Source organism: Globicephala melas, chromosome 8 (genome assembly GCF_963455315.2).
Source record: "Globicephala melas chromosome 8, mGloMel1.2, whole genome shotgun sequence".
Lineage (NCBI taxonomy): Eukaryota > Metazoa > Chordata > Mammalia > Artiodactyla > Delphinidae > Globicephala > Globicephala melas.
The window spans coordinates 15083701-15106564 of record NC_083321.1 but is presented as its reverse complement, the minus strand read 5'-3'; the positions used below and the strand labels follow the sequence as shown (position 1 = coordinate 15106564).

General features: G+C 51.7%; 1 protein-coding gene across 5 annotated transcripts in view; it reads left to right on the top strand.

Annotated features, from left to right (window-relative positions):
• TSPAN18 (tetraspanin 18) overlaps positions 1-22864 on the top strand; it is a 185236-nt gene that overhangs the window by 110146 nt on the left and 52226 nt on the right. For all 5 annotated transcript variants that reach the window (XM_060303311.1, XM_060303310.1, XM_060303306.1 and 2 more), the window contains one exon: positions 9182-9323. The gene's annotated coding sequence lies outside the window, so the exon portion shown is untranslated. The remainder of the gene's footprint in view (positions 1-9181; positions 9324-22864) is intronic.

Genomic DNA, 22864 nt, shown 5'->3' with positions numbered 1-22864 from the left:
AGGCTGCAGGAGCCCCTGATTCTTGTTTCCGTCGGTACCGGCCTGGCTTTCTCCCAGGTACAGGGCATGTCATCCCGGGGACTCAGGCCCTTCAGATTCTTCCTCACCTCACTTTTGCCCATCTGCGGGGACTTAGCCCCCTTCCTTTCACTTGAGCATTGAAAATCATTGAATACCTCACCTCATTTTGTAGAGGAGAAAGTAGAAGCACAGAGAGGGCACATGACCTGAACGGGGCACACAGCACAGCTGTCCCAGAGCTGTGACTCAGCGTTCTTGATCTTTTGGCCTTATTGCTTTAAGCCAACACCAGACTTTGCTGTGAGTGTGGGTGTGTGTGGGTGTGTGTGGGGCTGGGTGTGTGTGTGAAGAGCCACAATGTGTCGGGAAGGGGGCACAGGAGGCCCACGGGGAGAGGAAGGAAACATCTCTGCTCGGCCACTTTCATCATATACAGCTGAGCAGGGGCCAGCAGAGCCTGGCTGGCTCTGAGTAAAAGCAACTGCATCCTGGCTTTGTGCGCCCCTCTCCACATCTACCTGGAGAGTCACGCTTCCTGTTTGTCATCTGGGTTAGTGCTGCATCCGCGGAGGTTGGTGGCCGGAGCACTTGCCCTGTGGCCTTGCCCTGCGGCTGCGCAGGGAACCTTATGTAAATTCTTATCTCTCAGGCAACAGAAATAGATCCAATGTCCCCTGGAAAAGTTTCCATCAGCCTCCCGGGAGGGGGCTTCGGAGCTCCAAAGACCAAGGCTTGAACTTCAGACGAAGAAGGAAAACCCTGGACCTGAAGTGGCCCCCATCAGCCCCTCCATGAATTTCCTTTGACTCCCCGCTAGCCCAAGCTCCGTCTCAGCACCCGTGACCCACCTCTCCTCTCCCGTTTCACGCATCCGCCAGGGCACAGCCTGCTTGCTCTTCCCTCCACCTGTCGTGCAAGTTGAGGCCCTTGAGCCACTGCCTTGGCCGTGCCCTCTGCTTGGAAAGCCTTTCCTCCCCTTTGCCTTCTCCTTGGACTTGAGTCTGCTCACCTAGGAGCTCTCCCGCATCTTCAGCCGTGCTGCCATCCATTCATCTAGTGTCCAGTGGCCGGCAAGTTGAGGCTTTGGGGGTACAGCAGTGAGTGGTTTAGAACATTCCCCAGCCTCTGCCCGCTTCCAGCTACTTGTGAACGGCACCTTCCACTTGGCCTCACTGCAAAGACAGGGAGTCCCTCCACCCTCCCGCGGCACCTAACACAGAGATTTATACAGGAGGCACTCAATGAGTGTTTGCTGAATGAATAAGCGAATGACAAAAGTCACTTTCCTACCTTCCATTTTAATGTTCTGCAGGGCCTTCTCCACCCGTTGGTCTAGCACTACATGCCATGTTCTGCTTCAGTCATTGAGTTTCTATGTTCCCAGGGGTTATTAATTCTTCTTCTTATTAATAATAAAAGAGCTAACTTTGGTCTGGCTCTTCCTGTGTGCCAGGTGCTGATCAAAGTGTGCGTTACCTCCTCACGAGAACGCTATCGTTAGGAGCTACGATTAGCCCCGTTTTACAACTAAGAACCAAGGCTCAGAGAAGTTCAGGAATTTTCCCAAAGTCACACAGCTGGTCAGAGGTGAGAGGATTCTATCACCAACGGTCTGATTTCAGAGCCCAATGTTTTACGTTTATCAAGTAAATGAATGACTCATACTACTTGATATTTTTGTAACTGAAGGAGTTAAGTCACACAGGTAGCTACCTAGGCCCTACTTGTACAAACGAAAGTGTGCACACCATGTACACGTGCACACACAAGCACCCTCCCCCTTGGCTCTCGCCGTGTGCCGTCTGTGCTGGAGTTTGTCACCGTGTCCCTTACACTCATCTCTCGAGCAGACCACACACTGGCCCCTGCATCTGAGGGTCCTTATATAGTCTCTTTGCTCAGCTGGACCTGTGGTTTCTGGGCCCTAAAAGATGGATTGTTCTTAAATGCAGCTGGTTTGGGAAAGATTTTTGTCGGGGGGAGAGGGGAGGGGAAATGAACAGTGAGGGATAAACCCCAACTTCCGGGATAAACCTCAAGGCCAGGTTCATAAAAGGCACTGGGACATCCCAGCTCGGTGGGTGTGGATGCTTCTCAAGTCTAGCAAGGCATTCATTCATTCCTTCATTCATCATCAAAAGCTTAGGGCTCATGAACTTAAGAAATGAAGGTGGAATTTGGGGCATTAGTGATCTTCCAGCGGAGGCAGGTGGACCTTGCTGCATAGGCAATGGTGAGCTACAGAAGGTTGTTGAGCGGGAGAGTGGCATAGTCCAAGCTCTGCTCCATGAGGATCTGTCTCTCCACCCAGTGGAGGATGGAACGAGGTGTGGGGAGCATCAGGGAGATTGTGTGGAGGCTAATGGCTGCGGGCCAGGTGAGAGAAGATGAAGGCTTCCTGGATTAGGGAAGTGGAGCCCATGGAGGTGGCAGGTAGAGGGGAGGGGACAATGTAAGGAGGTGTTTCCAGGTAGATGGGACCGAGCTCTCTATCTGAGGGGTAGATAGTGGAATCCAAAAACCTGAACATTTGGGAGACTCTGTGATTAGGAGGGTTCCTGGAGGGGCCATTTCTGCGTAAATAATAACAGTGATAGTTATAATAGGTATTACTGGAGTCTGACTGTGTGCAAGGCAGTGGCTAAGTATTTTACGCATTCTGTCATATTAAATACTCACAAGAAACCCCTGAGGTAATTACTGTTCTCGTCTCCGTCTTGCACCTGGGGAAACTGAGGCACAGTTAACTTGACAGAGATGACACAGCCAGGAACTGGTAGAGCTTGGATCCAACTCCAGGCAGCTAGCTGCCTGCAGACCGTCCCCAGGTAACCCCTGCCTGCCGCTGCCTCTCCATCCGCAGGCCAGTAGGAGGCCGGCTTCATTTCTGGAAAGGGCATGCATTTCCAAGCTGGAGAGCTGAGAGGAGAGGACTGGGGGCGATTTAGAGTCACATGAAAGCGGTGAGAGGGCAGAAGTGGCACCTCGGGGAGGAGGCCGGCAGCCCGCCTGGGCTCCCCGTTCTGTGTGGTGGGGACATCAGCCCAGAAGATTAATGAGAGGACAGGGGAGGGAGAAAAGGAAGAAAAGGAAAGAAGAAAAATTGCTGCCCATCATACCTGTCCTTCGGCAAGGCCGGGTAATTAGCAAACCCTCGGCACTAAAATATTTCTTTTAGGTGTAATTGCAAAGTAATTATGTGGTATGGGTTGTGTATTAATCGTGTTGATTAATAACACTCAGGTAGTAATTAAACATCTGCTTCACAATCGAGTGTAGGCTGAAGCTTAACATACACGCATACGTGCCTGTGCCACGTGCAAAGCTCCTTCGTCCGTGTGTGTGTGTGTGTGTGTGTGTGTGAGAGAGAGAGAGAGGGGGAGAGAGAGAGAGAGAGAGAGAGAGAGAGAGGGAGAGGGAGAGGGAGAGGGAGAGGGAGAGATGGGGGGGGGAGAGGGAGAGAGAGAGAGGGAGAGAGATAGAGAGCACGAGCCTGGCTGAGTTGAGACCCCTCCCTTCCCCACTGTACAATGAGGCCTTTGTGCCTCCAGCCCCACCTGGAACACAGGGAGGAGCTGACATGGGCCTGGGCTGTCCCAGCCTGCAGCCCCTCTTAGAACAGAACCCAGTGCTCCCAGTGTGTCTCTCTCCTGGCTGAGCTGCCTGGCAAGCAGGTTGCGAACAGGGGCTCAAGGGTTCCATAGGCAGCGATGTGCTGGAGTGTCTTAGAACTTTGCTATCAGTGTTAGACCGCTGGGCTTTGAGGGTCCTTTCTTGGGCAGATTACTTTTCCCCAGAGCGGGGAGAAAGTTCTTATTATAGGAATCACCTGGGCTAAGGCCCGGGGAACATCCCTGCACATCCCTTAGGGCTGGATTTATTGATCTGATCACAGATGCTGCAGGATGCCAACCTGGGTGCCTGGAGCTCAGGTTCTAGCTTGGATCCTACCCTTACTTGCTGTGTGATCTTGGGCAAGTAGCTCTCCTTCTCTGTCCCTTGGGTTCCAGGTCTATAAAACAAAGAAAACTGAGCTTAAGGTCTTAGTCTCCAAGGGCTCTTTCCAGATCTGCTGTACTCAGATTCTAATCTGGTTTGTACTAATTAGGAATCAGAGACAATTTAAATTCAATACATATGATCCTTAGTGAGTAAACAATTGGAAATAATTCCTTTCTTTATGACTTCTCAAAGGCTCATTCATGAGCCATGAGAACCCAAGCTAAAATCAGTAGCTTTTATTTGCAGACAGAGAAATTGCAGATTCTTGGAGCTGCTGGGCATTGCAATTCATTCTTGTATTTTAAAATTTTATGTTTATATTTATGGACTGCCATTAGGTAATATGGTTCCATCCTGAAGGTTGATTTTTTTAATTAACTCATTTTACTTATTAGTTCACATATATAGCTTGGGTTTAATAAGCATGCGGCACAAAAGTCATCAAACAGCCCTTCTCTTTAGCAATATTTTAAAATCAAGACTCTTTTCTGAGTCATCCCACGTTTATTTGCTCATAATTTGCTTCTCTTATGATTTGAGGCCCAGTGACTGCCAATTCCAGCCACTTGTTTGACTTTGAACTTCAGCGTCCTCACTTGTAATAGGGGAAGGTCACCACTAATTAATAAAAGCAACAAATGCTTACATTGTAGGAAGGAAGCATCCAACAATCACTTACTATGTTGAGCGCTTCTCGTATATTATCTGGTTGAATCTCACATCTCTTTGAAGCGGTTTTATTTTTTTCACTTTATAGGGGAGGAAACTGAGGCCCAGAGAGGTAAACTGGCATGCCTGAGAGCACACGGTGACAGTGGCAGAGCCGGGATGCAAATCCACAGTGTCTAAATCCAGTCATCATCCCACATCTGCGTCCCCTGCCCACAACCTGCCGGTTTCATATGCCCCCTACCTTCCCCACCCCTCCAGCATCCCTTTATCCAGCCCCACCATCAGGCCCTGCCCATCCTCCTTCCATCCTCTCATCATCTGTTTCCACTCGCCTGGGCTCCTTGCTGCTTTTCAACCACCTGAAGCACACCTCTGCTCTATGACCTTCAGTGGCTCCCCTTTTTCTGTGGATAGAGTTCATCATCCTCGGCCCAGGATTCAAGGACCTTAATCATCCAGCCCCTTCCGATTTCATTTCCCATTCTATCCCTACAGGCAGCCTTGCCTCCTGGTCCTGAATACTCACCTCACACTTGGACACCTCTGTGCCTTTGCTCACCCTGGTCCCTTTGTTCACAGTGCCCTCCTCTCATCCCCATACATTCAAATCTGCCTCCTCCTCCAGGAAGCCTTCCCTGGGGCCCAAGCAGGAAGGGGTCCTTCCCTCCTCTGAACTGAAAGCAATGTGATGAGTCCTCCTAAGCCACCTTGAACCATGGAGACAAGGGCATTGTCACTCTTCCCCATAACAGGAGCTCCTTTGAAGGCAGAGTTGGTGCCTCTCTCATCCCTGGCACCCCTGGAGGCCCCAGTACACAGCAGGTATTCAGTTAATGCTCACCAAATGAGTGAATGCTCCCATTCCTTGAGGTCTCCAGGAAACAGAACTCCTTGTGTCTTCTCTGTGGCATTCAGGGCCAGCCCAATGCAAACCTGGGGAGAGAGTTTGTCCAAGTTCTGTCGACTTCCAACAGCTCTGCCCCGCTCTGTTCCTGCATGCTTCCTTCTGTCTTCCTAGAATGATCACATTCCTTCTTAGTCAGCGACTCGAACGTGAAACCATGAAACCTCTCTCCTCCCATCAAAACTTACCTGTCTTGGGCCCTATTTACTCAGCTTACTGCTACATGAATGGACTTCTGGTTTCTGGTAAATGAAATCCAGCTGTGATGTTAATAGCGAATCATGGTGAAGAAAAGTAGACACGCAGGGGCCGAGCACGCTCCGTATCTGAGCCTGAGGACCCTTTGCTTTATAGATGGGAGACTGAGGCCCAGGGGAGGGGCGAGGGGGACTTACGTAAAGGCGTTGGCTGGATTCCCAGTCATGGCTCTCTAGGGAACTCTACTAATTCCTGGGTTATCTTGGCCACTGGGATTCGAACTACAGCCCTGTCTGTGGGCACGGCACTTTATAGAATGCACGCCTTTCCCCTTAGGTAGTCATCTTAGCAGCTCTGTGAGGGTTCACTGCGGCTCAGAGAGGCCGGTCGCATGCCCTGATCACACAGCCAGTGGCTAGTGGCTGGAGTACAGGTCCGGCTGGTCCCCAGCGGGTGCAAGGTGCATTCACTTGCCGGCTTCCCTGCCCGCTGACAGCAGCCCCGGGTGTATACCAGGCTCAGTCTACAGGATCTGTTCCCGGCTGGGACAGGCATCCCGAGGGACCACGCAGCAGACTAAGTCAAGGAAGAGGCTGAGGGCAGGATGTGCTGCTCTCCTAGGCAGCAGTCAGGGGAGTATGGGATCCGCAGACAAGCGATGCAGGCCAGGCCCGCACAGCAGGACCATGAGCACAGGCCCAGCTCACAGCCCACAGAGCAGGGCTGCCTGGGCCACCATGGGATGGCCAGGGCCTTCTGCCTGCCCACTCCCCTGCCCCACTGGCCACTCGGCCACATCCTCCCCATTCGGCATTTCTGGGCCCGGACTCAGGGCAGCAGCTTCGCTCAGCAGTGAGCCACCCACATTTACAATGTACACACGTTCACGTGCTAAACTCTCCCACCCCTCCCCCGCAGACGTGGGCGTTGCCCACCCTTGCATATCGCGTGAGCTCGTTTGCATGCCTTTATGACACAAACGCTCCTGAATTTCTCTCATGCTCCTTCTATCTTAAACAGTCTAGACAGTGGCGCCCCACAGCATCAGGAACTTCTGCTCTTAAATCAGCTACGGGGTTCAAATCCAATCGCTGCTATTTAACAACCACGTGTCTGCTCAATACTTAACCTTTCTGAGCCTCAGTTTCTCATCCATAAAATGGGAATGCTAGCAGTGTTAGGATTAAACGGGAAAATGCGTGGAAAGCACTGACCACAGGCCTCTTCCATCTCATTTCCCAGCTGCCTGTCGGGCAGCCTTGGCTCCAGGTGCCCCCCCGCAACTGGGTATCTCCAGGCCTTTGCTCACCCAGGCCCCCTGCCCAGAGCGCCCTGCTCTTGTCTCCACACACACACATCTGCCCCCTCCTCCAGGAAGCCTTAACGTGCCTGCGGGTGTCATCGGTGCTGGTGGCATAAGGACACTGGAAGAGAAGGAGCTTTACATTGGCATCTCTGCCTGTGAGCTGGGGGATTCAGAGCTGACTCGGAGACGCTGTCGGGACTGATGCTGTATCCGGCGCCCCCTTTCACAGAGGGAGAAACTAAGGCCCCACGAAGGGGAGGTGGTGCCTGAGCGCTCACAGAGAGTTAGTGCCGTGTTGGGGCTGGAACCCAGAATGCCTGCCTGCGGATCCGTGGGGTTCAATGCTGCCACCTCCTCCTAGGAGACGAAGCACCCCCCCCCACTGCCATGTTAATTGAGGGGGTGGTCTGCTTCTCTCAGCAGGTTTGAGGGAGCGTGGGCTGGGGTGGAAATGAAAGGTGGAAGCTGGGGGTCCCCCTGGTGAGCTTCTTCATCAGCTGTATGTGTGAAGAGGAGGCCCAGAGAGGCTGAGACACATCTATCATCTGGACAGGGTCCGAAGCAGGGACCACAGGCAGCCATGGCGAGCCCAGGAGAAAGGCTCAGCCCCATAGCCTGCTGCTAGAAGAACGGTCTCCATCGTCACCTCTTTCCTGCAGTCATTTATTTATTTCTTCATCGTACCCTTATTGGGAAAAGCTGAGAACGCCACGCCTCCTGGGGAATCCGCCCCCCACCTCCCGCCCTCCCCGGTTCTCACGCACTGGCTGCCGTCTGGTGACATTAGCTCACCAGCGTGCAGAGTGCTAATGACATTTTCATTTTGCTGGCTGGTGAAATGCGGGCTGGGGTGTGGGGAGCCCGCGGGCAGGTGGGAAGTTGCGGCTGCGGGGAGAGGTAGGTATGCTGGGTTGGGGACCCACCCTGGTGCGTGAAGGCAGAGACGGGGATGGACAGTGGGAGCAGCGGGCATGAGTCACTGGTGGCCTTGAGAGAGTTTTGTCTAAAGACTTGCCGAGGGCACAAAGGGGTTCCCCCTGCAGCGCTCACGATACCCTCCCTTGTGTCGCCTCCCTAACATTTATTGAGTGATGGCTGTGAGCCAAATGCTCTGCTGGGGCTTCACAGACTTAGGAGTGTCATTTTCACTCCCTGCAATCCTCAACGAGAGATGCTGTTACTATCCCTGTTTTACAGAGGAGGAGACTGATGCTCTGAGAGGACACCTGACTTCCCCAGGGTCTCTCTCTCCTGGAAAGAGTTTGCCCCAACAAGTGACCAAGGCCCACCTGCCTCCAAGCCCAGGCTCCCGGCCACCGCGGGCACCGCCTCCCATACCTTGTCTGGGCTTGGACGAAGTCAGGAAACAATTCTCCATTCTGGCCTGTGACCAGCATTCACCTGTCAGGCAGGCAGTAGACCCTGTGCCCAGGCTGCTCCAGGGGTGCAAGTCTGTCAACAACAAAGGAGGGTGTGGCCCGGGAGAGAGCACCTGGCCATGATGAGTCAGGAGGGACCTGGGGTTTAGGCCTCACTCTGACACCAACTTGCTCTGTGACTTGGAGCGAGTCACTGCCCCTCTCTGGGTGTCGGTCTCCTCACTGATAAAATGAGGCCGTTGGTCTGGCTGGCTGGAGCATCTCAGGAATGCATTTTCACACGAGGAAGAATCTCTCCACCAATGCGTGTGAACTCTCAGAGTTTCCTCCCACTCAGACATATAAAATTTTGTTTCACATCAAAGCAAATCGGGAAACATTTGTCAAGCCTCCCGCTCTGCAAAGGACACCATGCTAGACACAGTGGGTGTGACACTTGCGTATTTTTATTCAGGACATACACACACAGGCACATACGTATCTCTGTGTCTTGGAATTTTTTGCAGGCAAGTTCAGCTGGGACCTAGATGATGCCTCCCCAGTCCTGATGCCCAAGCCCAGGCTCCTTCCAGCTGCCCCTTCACACTCTCTCCTCAGGGTCCGGAGCACATTTCAAAAAAAAAGATGAGACCTCGGGCAGTGTGAGCGATGGCTTCCCCCCCACGAGGCAGTCACAGCTGATTCTGCTTGTCTTGACAGGTGGGCATCTCCTGGACAGCCCCGAGCTTGCAGGGACCAGACCTTCCGACCCCATCATCCAAGCTACGTGAACCCTTTGAATTTGAACTTCTAAAAACGTGGGCACAACCTTTTTCCAGACTTCTCGACGCAGGCTACCCAGGTAAGGGAGCTCAGGTGTTCAGCACGGGGTTTTATGCTGCTTTTGCTGTTTTTGTTGTTGCTGATAGCAGCCATCAGAGGACGCCCTATCATTCTTTATCGCCCTGTCCTGTTTTATTTCCTTCATTAGCAGGAGAACCCAGTGGTTAAGGCTTTAAAGTCCAACAGACCTGGGTTCAAATCCTGAACCTCCAGTTACTAGCTGTGTGACCTTGGGCAGGTTTCTCAACCTTTCAGTGACGCTGCTTCCTCCCCGGTCAAATAAGGAAGCAACAGCACCCACCTCTTGGGTTTGTGGTGAAGATAAAATGAGGTAATATATGATGAGCGCTTAGAACAGGACACGTAGTAAGCTCGGGGTGCAGTGAGCATTAGCTGTTCCTAATAGTACTCATGCCAATCCGTAGTTAATTCATCCTCACGTTGATAGGCTGCCTCCTGCACCAGAGTGTGGACTCCAGAGGACAGGAGTTTGTCTGTTTTGTTCTTAGTTGCACCCCCAGATCCCAGCAGAGTGAACTGGTTATTATTTGCTGAATGAATGAATGAGTGAGTGAAGCTGTTTTACCTACATTATGCAGAATCCTCAGGACAGTCCTTGAAAGGCCTTGCATTTGTTAGGATAAGCATTTGGTTGCATGTGAACAAAAATGCAAAATAAAAAAGAGACAGGTTGATTTTTCCCTAAGGAAAATTCTGAGCTAAGGGGATTCTTTGATACAAAAACATTAGGGGACTAAGTTCCTTTTGTCCGGAGGCTCTAACCATCGCTTGTCTACATGACCCACGATGGCCCATGCCAGTCTCTCCATTCTGGTCAGCAAGAAGGGGGAAATCAGAAAAGGACAGAGTGCTCCTTCCTTTAAGAGGGTGCATACATCACTTCCTGTCAGGTCCCATTGGCCAGAATGTAGTCATGTGGCATGCCTAGCTGCAAGGGAGGCTGGGAGATAGAGTCTTTATTCTGGGGGACCATCTGCCCAATTATAATTCTCTTACGAAGAAAGGAGGGGCAGTGGATACTGGGCCACCCTCTGCCTTGTCAGATAAGATGACACCGCCACACGTTTTTCATCCTCCCTCCCTTCCTCCTCACCCCCAGTCACCAGTGATCTTTTCACTGCCTCCTTTTCTTTTGCCTTTTCCAGAATGTCATATAATTGGAATCATACAGTAGGTAGCCTTTTCAGACTGGCTTCTTTCACTTAGTAATATGCATTTAAAGTTCCTCCAGGTCTTTTCATGGCTTGAAAACTCATTCCTTTTTATTGCTAAATAACGTCCCATTGGATGTCTCACAGTTTTTTTGTCCATTCATCTATTGAAGGAAATCTTGGTTATTTCCAGTTTTGGGTGATTATGAATAAAAGTGCTATAAACATTTATGTGCAGGTTTTTGTGTGGACATAAGTTTTCAATCAGTTGGGTAAATATTTAGGAGCATGATTGCTGAATTGTATGGTAAGGGTATATTTAGCTGTTTAAGGAACTGCCAAGCTGTCTTCCAAAGTGGCTGCACCATTTTGCATCCGCACCAGCAACAAGTGAGAGTTCCTTTTGTGCCATCTCCTCACCACCAGCTGGTGCTGTAAGTTTTGTAAATTTTTGTCCTTCTGTCAGGTATGTAGTGATATGATCCCCACTTTAAAGTTGAGGATCCTGGGCTTCCCTGGTGGCGCAGTGGTTGAGAGTCCGCCTGCCGATGCAAGGGACACGGGTTCGCCCCCCGGTCCGGGAGGATCCCACATGCCGCGGAGCGGCTGGGCCCGTGAGCCATGGCCACTGAGCCTGCGCGTCCGGAGCCTGTGCTCCACAACGGGAGAGGCCACAGCAGTGAGAGGCCCGTGTACCGCAAAAACAAAAAAACAAACAAAAAGATATACAAATGGCCAAACTGCTTAAAAATGCTTTGACAATGACTAGCGTAGTCCAGCGTCCTCATTTGACAAACTGGGAAGGGAGGTCCAGCAAGGGGAAGTGACTTGCCCAGGACCACACAGTTAGCAGGTATCAGAGCCAGGACCAAACTCAGACTCTGCCCAGCAGGCACTGGTACTGCATTCCTGGATCACTCCAGTCAGGCCCGTTCTCTATTGTGACCTTAAATCTGTGCTACGGGGAATTCCCTTGTGGTCCAGTGGTTAGATCTCTGCACTTTCACTGCTGAGGGCCCAGGTTTGATCCCTGGTCAGGGAAGTAAGATCCCACAAGCCACTTGGTGCAGCTCCCCCAAACCCAAAACAAATAAAAAAAATTCCAAAAACAACACACACACACACACACACACACACACACACACACAAACCCAAAAAACAAAGCAAAACTGTGCTGTGGAGAGAATGTGGCTGATTCCAATCCTGATGGAAGACAGCCTCGTGGTTCCCAGGCATTACATGCTCAGGCTGTCACTCCACCTTTTACTTCCATCCTCCATGTTAACCTCAGCCAGGGTCCTGTGGACCTGGGCAGGGAGACAGCTGCCTCTTGGCTTTTGTTAGCAGGTCTTAAACTTTGTTCTGCTTAAGAATCATCTAGGGGGCTTCCCTGGTGGCGCAGTGGTTGAGAGTCCGCCTGCCGATGCAGGGGACACGGGTTCGTGCCCCGGTCCGGGAGGATCCCACATGCCGCGGAGCGGCTGGGCCCGTGAGCCATGGCCGCTGAGCCTGCGCGTCCGGAGCCTGTGCTCCGCAACAGGAGAGGCCACAACAGTGAGAGGCCCGCGTACCGCAAAAAAAAAAAAAAAAAGTTGAGGATCCTGAGACTTAGAAAGGGCAGCTTGCCCAATGTGATACAGCAGGTAAGAGATCCAGGAACTTTCCCCACCTGCTTGACAACTGAGCCCAGTCACACCCCACAGCCTCTGCCCATAGCAGGTCTCTCTGAGGCCATGGACCAAAGCCATGGGGTAACTCTTCCCACTGCAAGGTCAGGAGTGACTGGATTCCAGGCCCCTGTTCACTATGTAGTGTCTGTTTCTCCCAGCAGAACTGAAGTCCAGTGAGCAGGACAAGGAGGGGTGGGGGCAGAGTGAGTGAATTTGAGCCCAGATTGGAGGGGGTCTCACTAGGTCAGCCAAAACAGAGCCCTAGGCGGGGCCAGACGGCTGGGAAGGCTAGGGTATAGGCTGCTGGCCTGTGCCCAGTCCTTGGGTCTGAGGGGAAGGCTAGAGCTGCTGCCCAGGTCAGAGGAACCAATGACGGGCCAGATGTGAAGGTTGGCTGCAGGGGGAGACAGGGTGAGGGTGGTGGGGTGCGATGGGGTTATGAGAGGCCAGCCAAAGGCTGAACTGAGGTCAGATGCTGCATTGTTTGGAAGCCAGCACTCAACTCAAACCTGATTAAGCAAGAAGACAGGCAATTTATTCGTTTTTTATTGGTTTCTAATATAGTGGCAACTGGGGGCCTGTTTATTGGTGTCCAAGTTCAGATAATGCCCAGGTCTGTGCCCTCTGCTTCTCTCCTCGTGGGTTTCAGTCCCCAGTAAGCACTCCCCACGTGGCAGTGGGGCAGTGGCCAGCAGCTCCAGACTGACATCCTGCTTATTGCAAATCCAGTGAAAGGAGAGCTGCTTTTTCCCAGGAGTTCCTACAAAAGTCCCAGAGTTGAAGCTTATTTGCTGGCCTTGGGTCACATGACCATCTCTGACGAATCATTGAAACCAGAAGGAGAGACTATGCTGATTGACCAGACTTGGTCAGTGTTGAGGGGTCTGTGTTTGGGGCTGTGTGTATGGGTGGGAGGATTCAGCCTGAAAGTGTCAGAGGGCTGGTACCCCAAAGGGAAAACCAGGTGCTATTTTCAGAAGAAGGAGGAAGGAATGTTGAGCAGACCAAACAACAGCTGCTCCATATCGGAGCCATGGCAGGGGGTAAGGGGGCTGATTTGTCCTGAATGGGTCCTTCCTGTGGCTTGCACCTCGGTTTCAGTGGATCTGGTATCTGAAAGCCTGATTTACACACACACACACACACACACACACACACACACACACACACACACACACACACACACACACACACACACGACGTATCTGCAGGCGATGCTTCACTTTCCAAAAGCATTGCCCCAGGAAGTCCTTCCCATAGTGAGTCCTCGTGTTCCCTAGTGGCCACGCCACTATTTCAGTCACTGCTTATCTGGCCGCTTTGGGTTGTCCTTCACTTGCTGGGAGGGCCTTTTGCTTTCTTTACACCCCACCCTCACCCCCACTCCCTCATCGCTGGGGAAAGTTCCTTGAGCCACTTTAGCACTTATTTGCCCTAAATGGCCTCCCTGAAGACCAAGCCTGCCCTCAGCCACTGCCTTCCTGGGGCCTCTCCGAGGGAAGGGGAAGGAAAGGAGGCCGTCACTGGTCAAGCAGGAGCGGCCCCAAGAGTCCGCTGGTTTGCAGGCCAGCCTCATAGCCCCAGCTGACATCCGCCGGGAAAGCTCTGTTATGCATTTAGGGTACGGTGTATGATTTCATCTGAAAAAAGATTACTTTGCAGGAAAAAAATGCATCAGTGTATGATGCTGCCTCCCAGGCAACTGTGGCCAAGCGCTTTTAAGATCTGTCCTTCGTTGATTTCGGTCAACCACAAACCTCTTGGCCCTGCACCCATGTCTCTCTCTCTCTCTCTCTCTCCCCGTCTCTCTAGCCTGCGAATTCTGCAGCTCTGACTCAGCATGTAGACCAACTCAGCGTTCAGCACCACCCTGCCTTATATGGGATGCTCACTGCTCTTGGGTCAATACGTATTAATTTATGTCTTCAGCCGTTGGCTATTGAGCTTGTACTGTGCGCCAGGCACTGTTTATTTCCTGGGGATTGGGAGTGGGCAAAGCCGAATGGTCGCTGCCCTCTGGGATCCCTGCTGTCTCCTCTGAGATCCACTGAGGGCAGGACCCTTCCTCTGGGTGTCTTGCCCCCCACCCCTCATCCAATGCCAAACCATAGCCGGACTTGCTGGATGTTCACCACTTAATTATTTTCCACACGACTTTTTAAAGCCCCCACTTATGACTGATGCTACAGAGATACTAGAATGATTTGGTCCTCACCCTCTAGGACTTAGAGTTTAAGATGCAGCTGGTGATGGGTCCTGGAGAGGGAGGGAAGGCCACAGTTTGAGATCTGTATGCAAACCCAGTCAGGGGTGTGCACGAGTCAACAAAAAGAATAGGCCAACCTCTCCACTCCCAGCCCCTCTCTGTTCATTCAGCAGCTCCTCCGAGACCACCGCTGAGAGCCCCTCAAGGAGCCAGCCTGTTATAAGGGAGACAGACATGAAAGTAAATTCTGTCATTCAAGGTAGAGAATGGGAGGGTTCAGAGCAGAAATATAAAGGAAGGCTTGGAGGTTCCAAGACCAGATCAAGAGGTCACTTTGGGGTGGTGACAGTGGTGGGAAATCAGGGAAAGCAGTGTATTTGAGCTGGGCTTTGAAAAGTGAGTAGGACATTGGACAGGTGAGGATGCTGGGGGAGGGCATCCCAGGAGGAAGAAACAGTGAGAGCAAAGGCCTGGAGATGGGAGCCCTGGAGCTTGGAAGACTGTGCCAGGCAGGAAGTGAGATGAAGGCAGTCAGCTTCTTCCATGCAGTCCTCCAGGCTTGGCCACACAGGCCTGTGGCCATCTTCAAGGCTGCCTTAAATCACAGGCTAGGTTTGGAGCTGAGTGGCTCTTCTGTTTTCCCTTTAAGCCCAGGAGAGGGAGTTTTGGAGGGGCCCTTTAGAAAAGACGGTGCTGCACAGGGACCGAGAATAATTAATTCTCCCATCTCGAGGTTCTTTACAGAACTTAGAAATCGTTTTCATTTACGGTGTTGCAAGCAGGAGGCCTAGTGGCAGACCCTGGGCTGGAAGTAGGGGCACTCGAATTCTTGTCCCAGCTGTGTTACTGGTGACCTCAGCCTCCCTGAGCTGTAGTTTTTCCTTTGTAAAATGAGGGGTGAGGCCCCTTCCAGCTTTAAACTTTTATTCCAAGTTAGACCTGGGTGCCGATCCCAACTCTGCTAGTACTACGGCCTTGGCCCTCTGAGCCTCAGTTTTCTCATCTGTAAGTTGGGGGTAATAGTACTCTGTGTCTCACAGGACTTACGTGAAGATTAAATGAAATAACTAAGTGAGATAACGTGCTTGACAGCACGCCTGCCCAGAGGGTCAGTACTTTGTGATAGCACTGATGCTATTGGTGTTATTATTATTTATATTTTCATTTTCATAACTCTGTGGGAGGAGTCCTCAACAGAGTCTTTGTATAGGTGCCTGCAAGGCAGCCTAAGTCCATGCCCCCCAAAATTTGGTGGTGGGGCAGAGAGTCACAGCCCTCCCATCTCCAAATGGGGGCAGAGCTGCCTTCCTCAAAACCACATTTCTTCATTCATTCATCAAACGTTTATTGAGCACTTGCCATGTGCCGGGACCTCTGAAATGCACGTGGGATCCTATTGAATGGGGCACCCAAGCTGCCTGCGCTCGGAGCAGTCCGCCTTCTGGCTGGCGCCATGGACACCGTTGGCCAAAGGAGCTCAGGGCCAGCAGGAGTGCACTGAAATCTGCAGACTGGAGCCCTGGGGAGAAGTCCCACCCTGCCTCCCATCGCTCCTGGGCCTTTGTATAACCCCTTCCTTTCCGTCTTGGGGCTAAGGGATGAAATGCCAGAGATCCCACCATATTTAGCTGGTCTCGCGTTGTCCCTGGACCAACGAGGTGGACTGGACTGCCAAGGCCAGGCTCGGCCTTATGCAAATGAAGGCATTCGAGAGAGGAAGCCCACCAGCGAACATGGACTGCAGGGCTGTGTTTTATTCTCACCGCCTGTAATGTTTGTTTGGATCCGGAATTGCAAAGGGTTTGGGGGTCTTTCTGGAGGATGCAAAGCTGGCAGATTGGAAGGTGCTGAGGGGTCCAATCTGCCTTGTGCTCACCTGGTCCTTTCCTGGTGGCCAAGGGCATCTCCCCCGCTCTGGTCTTCCAGCGTCCAGCACAGAGCTGAGCATGCCAGGGTCTGTAGTCAGGGATTGGTGAAGGGTTAGACAGGTGGGCGGATTACAGTGGATTCACTGTCATGCACTCTTTCCTAGCCTTGGTCCAAATTTCCAAGGTGGTTGGTGACGCCAGGCCCTGGGTTTGTGTTTCTGTGACAATTTGATTTGGACTCCTGTGCGAAACCAGTGGTTCTCAAGCAGTGGAGTAGATGCGAAACAAATGGGTTTTGGGCCTGTCAGTTTCTCCGTTTCAGTTTCAGGAGGCAGCATAGTGTGTGTCCTGATCTAAGGACGAGACCTTGCCGGCTGTCAGACTCACGAGAGATCAGACCCCCGCTCCAAGGCTGGGTGACCTTGGGCACGTTATTTAGTCTCGATCAAATTCTGTTTTCTCATCTAGAAAATGATGGCACTAATAGCTTCCAACCCATAGGGCTGTGATGAGCATTAGATTAGATAATGGGTGTTAAACCGTGGAGCAGCGCTCTGGGAACATGGTAAATGCTCAAGAAAAGATGATGATGATGTAGTTAATGACCCCTTAAGCTAATGGGCCATAAACTTCTCTCTTCCAAACAGATTTTTGCAGACTGCTTTGCATTTTTAAGACAAAAATTATTTTTGAAAGTTATTATTACAGAAGTAACGTGCTCCTTAAAAATTTCAATAATCGGAAAGGATTTAAATTTAAAAGCAAATGTCCCCCAACCCACCCTCTGCCATCTTCCAGCTCTTTCCCTCCACCTCCCCAGCAACGTTCTCTTTGAATGTGGAGCTTCCCAAGTCTGGAACTTTTCTCCTTTTTTTTTCTCTTTAAAGAGCAGAAGACAGGTACACAGTCAGGAGGGGGCAGTGGTCCTATTGGAGCCATGGCAGCCTGTGTGTCCTTGGCTCTGGTTTGCTCTGAGCCTTGAGGGTCTCCAGTGTTCTGTGTCCTGGAGGCCTGGGGCGGTGGCCTGAGGTGCCACATTCAGGCTAAGCTTGGAGTGAGAGGCTCGTAGACACCATGTCTGGCCATGTGCCCAGGCCCTCTCTTCTGTCACGGTGCCCCAGGGCTCAGTCCAGCCCAAGCTTCCGTGTTCCTGGTGAGACAACTGCTCGTCCCTAGCCACCTTCTGACAGCCTGCACTTCCCTGCCTGTGTCCTCTGCTGCCTTCCAGAGGATTCTGATGCAAGCTCAAGTTTGAGAACAACAGGCAGGTGGCTGGGGTCTAACACTGTGATGCAGCCACACGTAGAAGGAGTGAAGGAACCCACGCTGGAAGGGGGAGGTGCCGGGGAAGGCTTGGATTATGAATGACTTAAAGGTGGACAAAGAAATCTGTGTGTAACTTGGGGGAGGGGAGTGGATTCCTGGCAGAAGGATCAGCCCGTGCAAAGTCCCTGGGGCGTGGTAGAGCCAAAGCATTCAGGGAGCTACAAGTGGGGCTGCTGGAGCGGAGTGAGAAGAGGGCGTGGGGGAAGGGAGGGCATCATCAATAGGCTTCTTGTGCTCTGAGTTTGGGCTTTTCCCCAGGAGCGCTGGGGAGCCATGGAAGGGTTTATGCAGAGGAAAGATAGTGGGGAGGATGGACGGTTGTGTGGGGCCCCTGGACCACAGCAAGTGACAGGCTGTCTTCTGGAGGGCAGGGCTGAGCCTGCAGTGGATGGAGAGGAGACCCTGGAATACCCTGAGTCATGGAGGAGCCCTGCCCTGTTGCTAGAACATTAGGACCTTGAAAGGATGCTGTAACTGTCTTGTACTGCATTGAGTCTCTGCGTTCATGCCTTCCACCTCCAGAGACTCCAGTTACTTTTTTTGGGGTAGAGGAGGCTAAGATACCCCCTGCATGTCTGGGATCTAGGTCTGAAGTGGAGGCACCAACATAGGTAAGAGCAAACGGAGATTCCTTCTGAGGGTGGAGCAGGATGAAGGCTGGGAGGGGCCGGGAGGGGCCCTAAGGTGGATGACAATGGGGGTCAGGAGGGCCCCTGGCCTCCCCACCTCAGGGCTGGCTTGGGGAGCCCCCTGGAGAGGAGGGGACAGGGGAAGCCCCCAGACCAGCCCCCGCCTCAGAGGCCCCAGCCTCTCAGTCTTCCCAGGGCCAGGCAGGAACAAGAAAGGGAGCTGGGGCCTCTCTCAGGCCTGGGGCTCTTGTTTGGGAAGGGGCCTCTGATGAGCTCATCCTGTGGTGAATCAGAGCGGAGAGGATGCTGAGTCCTCGGGGAGGCCAGAACCAGGGAGAGGGAGAGTGGGGTCCCCCCGCGGGGCAGAGGTGGGGCAGGTGTGAATAGGCCGCTGGCTAGAGGGCCAGACAGGGTCCCATTCGCCCCGCTGAGCAGCAGCTCTGGGGTGGCAGCTCCTGCTTCCTGTGCCCCAGTCCCGGGGCTAGTTCAGGCTGAAGTGCAGTTGCCTGGAGCCCGGCGATGCCTGCCATGGCCTGGCCTGTGTGTTTTCAAGTTTCACGTCAGCCCCAAGCAGCAATCCGTGGTGGTGTGTGGCAAGCGCTCAGAGGAGCTGTGGTTCCAGCGGAGGAGGTGCCAGCCAGCCCTGCCCACCGGGTCCCCTCCCTCCGGGGCTCGGAAATGGCTCAGGCTTTTCTACTTTCCCTCAGTCCAGATTTAACTCTCAAGGAAAATGACCGGCAAGGATGTGTGGCCTCACAGACTAACTGGACTTGGGAGGGCTTTCAAGGTCATCTGTTTGGACTTCTTGAGAGTATTCGTTAAGCCTCTGCTTACATACCTCTAGCAATGGGGAGCTCACTACTAAGCAAGAGATCAACATTCATTCCGATCGCTCTGTTTTTCTCCTCCTTTACATAGGCCCTGGGTTCAAATCTTACTTCTGCTACTTCCTGTGTGGCCTCAGGCAAGTGACGTAGCTTCCAGAGCTCTGGTTTCCTTTCATGTTAAATGGGTTTGATAAATGCCCACCTCTCATTTACAAAGAAGTTTAAACCAGACAGCTTTACCGCCATGAGCAAGTCAGATCTTTCCACAGTGCCTAGGCCTGGTGCCCAGACAGGGTTTCTCTGCTGGTCTCCCGGCCCCATGGCCAGTCACATCACCAGGGTGAATGTCCACCCCTCCCTGGCTCGTAGTAGGTGCTCAGCAGATGATTGGCTGCATCCCCTCCTCTCTCAAGTGGACCCACCGGTGCCTTACAAACAAGGTCAGGCCAAGTCCTTGGCTTTTATCTTAACTCAGGGACCCCGAACCACGAGGTGCCCTGAGCTGCCACCCAGTGCTGGTCACCGAAGGCTTCCAGGAGGCCGGTCTCCTGCAGGCCTCCTCCCTCATGCTCCCTCCCTCGGCCCCTCAGGCTTCTGCAGAATCCCACCTCCTCACATCGCCTGGGGTTCACTGCAGCTTTTAATGAGGTCGGCTGGTGGGTCTGTTCCATTTCCTCACATCTTACAGAGCAAAAGCTAACGAGGAAGTGCCAATGTGAAGCCGCAGGTGGAGGAGACTGGAGGCGACCTCAGGCCTCATGACCTCTGACCTCAACCTACTACTGCGGTGTGGGCATCACCCTCAACCACGCCATTGGTTCCTCTGGAATCCTGCTTTATTGGCGGGTGTTTTGTTTTTGTTCTTAACAGCTTTAGAGAGGCAAAATTTATGCACCATAAAATTCTCTAACTTTAAGGGTATGATTCAATGATTTGTAGTAAATTTTCAAAGTTGTGCGACCATCACTACAATCTAGCTTTAGACTATTCCCATCACCCCCAAAAGAAACCTGGTTCCTATTTGCTATCAGTTCCCATTCCCACTCCCTGCCCCAGGCAACAACTAATCTACTCTTCTTGGTCTCTATAAATGTTGCCTTTTCTTGACATTTCATATAAAGGGACTCATGCACCATGAGTGGACTCCTGTTTTTATAGCCTGGTGAAGGTGGGCGGAGACTATGTCCACTCAGTGATGTGCCCATCGTCCCATAGCCAGCCAAGGCCAAGTTGCAAGTGTGCTTTTTTAGAATTGGAAGAACTCATAAGGACACTGAGTGCAGTTTTTACTTCAGTGCAAGAAAGAAATCCTCTGTACCCAATCCCACACTATGACTCTCTGACATCTGCTTGAATATACCCAGTGTCGGGCAGCTCACTACTCCCCCAGAGACTGAAGGAAACTTGCATATCTTGATCATATGCTAAGTGCCAAGCTTGTTGATGTCTTTTGATCTTTGGTTCCATCCTCTGAGAGGAAATCATTTTACAGCTGAGGAAATTGCACCTCAGAGGGGTAGAGGCACTCACCCAAAGGTAGGAAGTAAGGGAAACCAGGATTTAAACCTTGGGCCTCTCAGATTTCAGAGAGATATGAGATACTTATCTTTGTATCAGGGTGAACTCTCTCCCTGTAACTGCCACCCATTGTTTCTAGTTTTGCCAGTAAGACTCACACAGACCACCAACCTGGACATGGGGAGGTGGGAGAGAGAGTTAAGGAAGACTTCTTGGAGGAGGTGATGTCTGAGCTAGGACTTGAAAAATGAGCAGGAATTAACAGGCAGAGCTGGGCGGGAAGAGTTTTTTCCAGGGACTGTTTTAACTGCCAGCCCTTCTAATATTTCACAGCTGCTTGAGGCTGGGGAGAACTGTTGAAAATATCTACTCTTGCTGTTCATTCTTTCCCAAACATCACCAGTAAGTGGTGGTCCAACAACAGTACTTGAATACCTTCAGGGCCGGGGAGCTTACCACCTGACCTGGGAACCTTTTCCATTGCGGAGTTGCTCTGGCTCTAGGCCAGGCTGAAGATGGCCTCCCAGTAGCCACAATCGCTTGCAGCCACACGGGATGTGGTCAGTCCGTCTTCCCACCACCAGCCTACAGGATGCTGAGCATAGCAGGCAGGTCTTGGAAGCAGCCTAAGCGTCTTGACTGAGATGTGCCAAGTTCCTCCATCCGTTCTCCTTGATGTAGACTGTCCGCTGCTTAGGCCTGGCCACTTACCTCTGGGATGCCCAGCGCATGCCCTTGAACTTGGAGGCAGTTTCAAGTAGTGGTTGAGTGTGGACTCAGTAGCCAACACCTGGTTCATATCCCAGCTCTGCCACTCCCCTAAGTGTGACCTTGGGACAAGTGCCTTAAGTTCACCGTGCCTCACTGTTCATGTGTCAAATAGGATTAAGAATGATATTACACCTTCTTAGTCAGCTAGAGCTGCCCTAACAAAATAGCACAGGCTAGGGGCTTAAACAGCAGACATTTATCTTCTCACAGTTCTAGAGTCAAGGCGTCCAAGATCAAGGTGCCAGTGAATTTGATTTCTGGTGAGGCCTCTCTTCCTGGTTTGCAGACAACCACCTTCTCACTGTGTCCTCACATGGCCTTTGCTCTGTGTGTGCACACCAGGGGGAGAGAGAGAGAGAGAGAGAGAGAGAGAGAGAGAGATCTCGTGCTCTACCTCTTCTTATAGAGACACCAATCCTATTGGATGAGAGGCCCACCCATATGACCTCATTTAACCTTATTCACCTCCCTAAAGGCCATATCTCCAAATACAGTCACACTGAGTCACAACTTCAACATATGAATTTGTGGGGACACAATTCAGTGCATAGCAAGCACCAACCTCAGAGGGTTGCTATGAGATTGAGTAAATGTATAAAGCATTAAGAGCAGTGCCTGGAATGTGGTAAGAGCTACATTAGTGGATGCTATTATTGCCACATTTAGCATTAAATTCAGGGGTGGGAGAAACCCCTGTCCATCCTTGCTGCAAGTCTAGACACTGTGAAAACCTAACGAGGGACTTCCCTGGTGGCACAGTGTTAAGAATCCGCCTGCCAATGCAGGGGACACGGGTTTGAGCCCTGGTCCGGGAAGATCCCACATGCCGCAGAGCAACTAAGCCTGTGCGCCACAACTACTGAGCCTGCGAGCCACAACTACTGAGCCCGCGTGCCACAACTACTGAAGCCCGCATGCCTAGAGCCAGTGCTTCACAACAAGAGAAGCCCACACACCACAACGAAGAGTAGCCCCTGCTCGCCGCAACTGGAGAAAGCCTGCACGCAGCAACGAAGACCCAATGTAGCCAAAAATAAATTAATTAATTAATTTAAAAAAAAAACCCTAATGAGTACACACATATAGTAATAGCAGATATTTATGTTCAACCATAAAAAAGAAGGAAATCTCACCATTGCAACAGCATGGAGGAACCTTGAAAGCATTATGCTAAGTGAAATAAATCAGACAGAAAGACAAATACTGTATGATCTCAGTTATTTGGGGAATCTAGTGGAGCTGAACTCATGAAGCAGAGATCAGATTGGTGCTGGCGGGTCGAGGAAATGAGGAGATGTTGGTCAAGGATACAAACTTCCAGCTAAAAGATGAATGGATTCAGCAGATGTAATGCACAGCACGGCGACGATAAACACACTGTATCGTATACTGGAAAGTTGCTAAGAGAGTAGATCTTAAATGTTCTCACCTTAAAAAAGGGGAAAAACCCAGCATCTATTTATATCATGCTTACTATACGAGGCTTTCTATGTAAGCGCTTTACATAGCTGATTTAACCCTCACACCAGCCGTATGAGATAGATATTCTTGGTATCCCAGTTGTGCCGTTGAG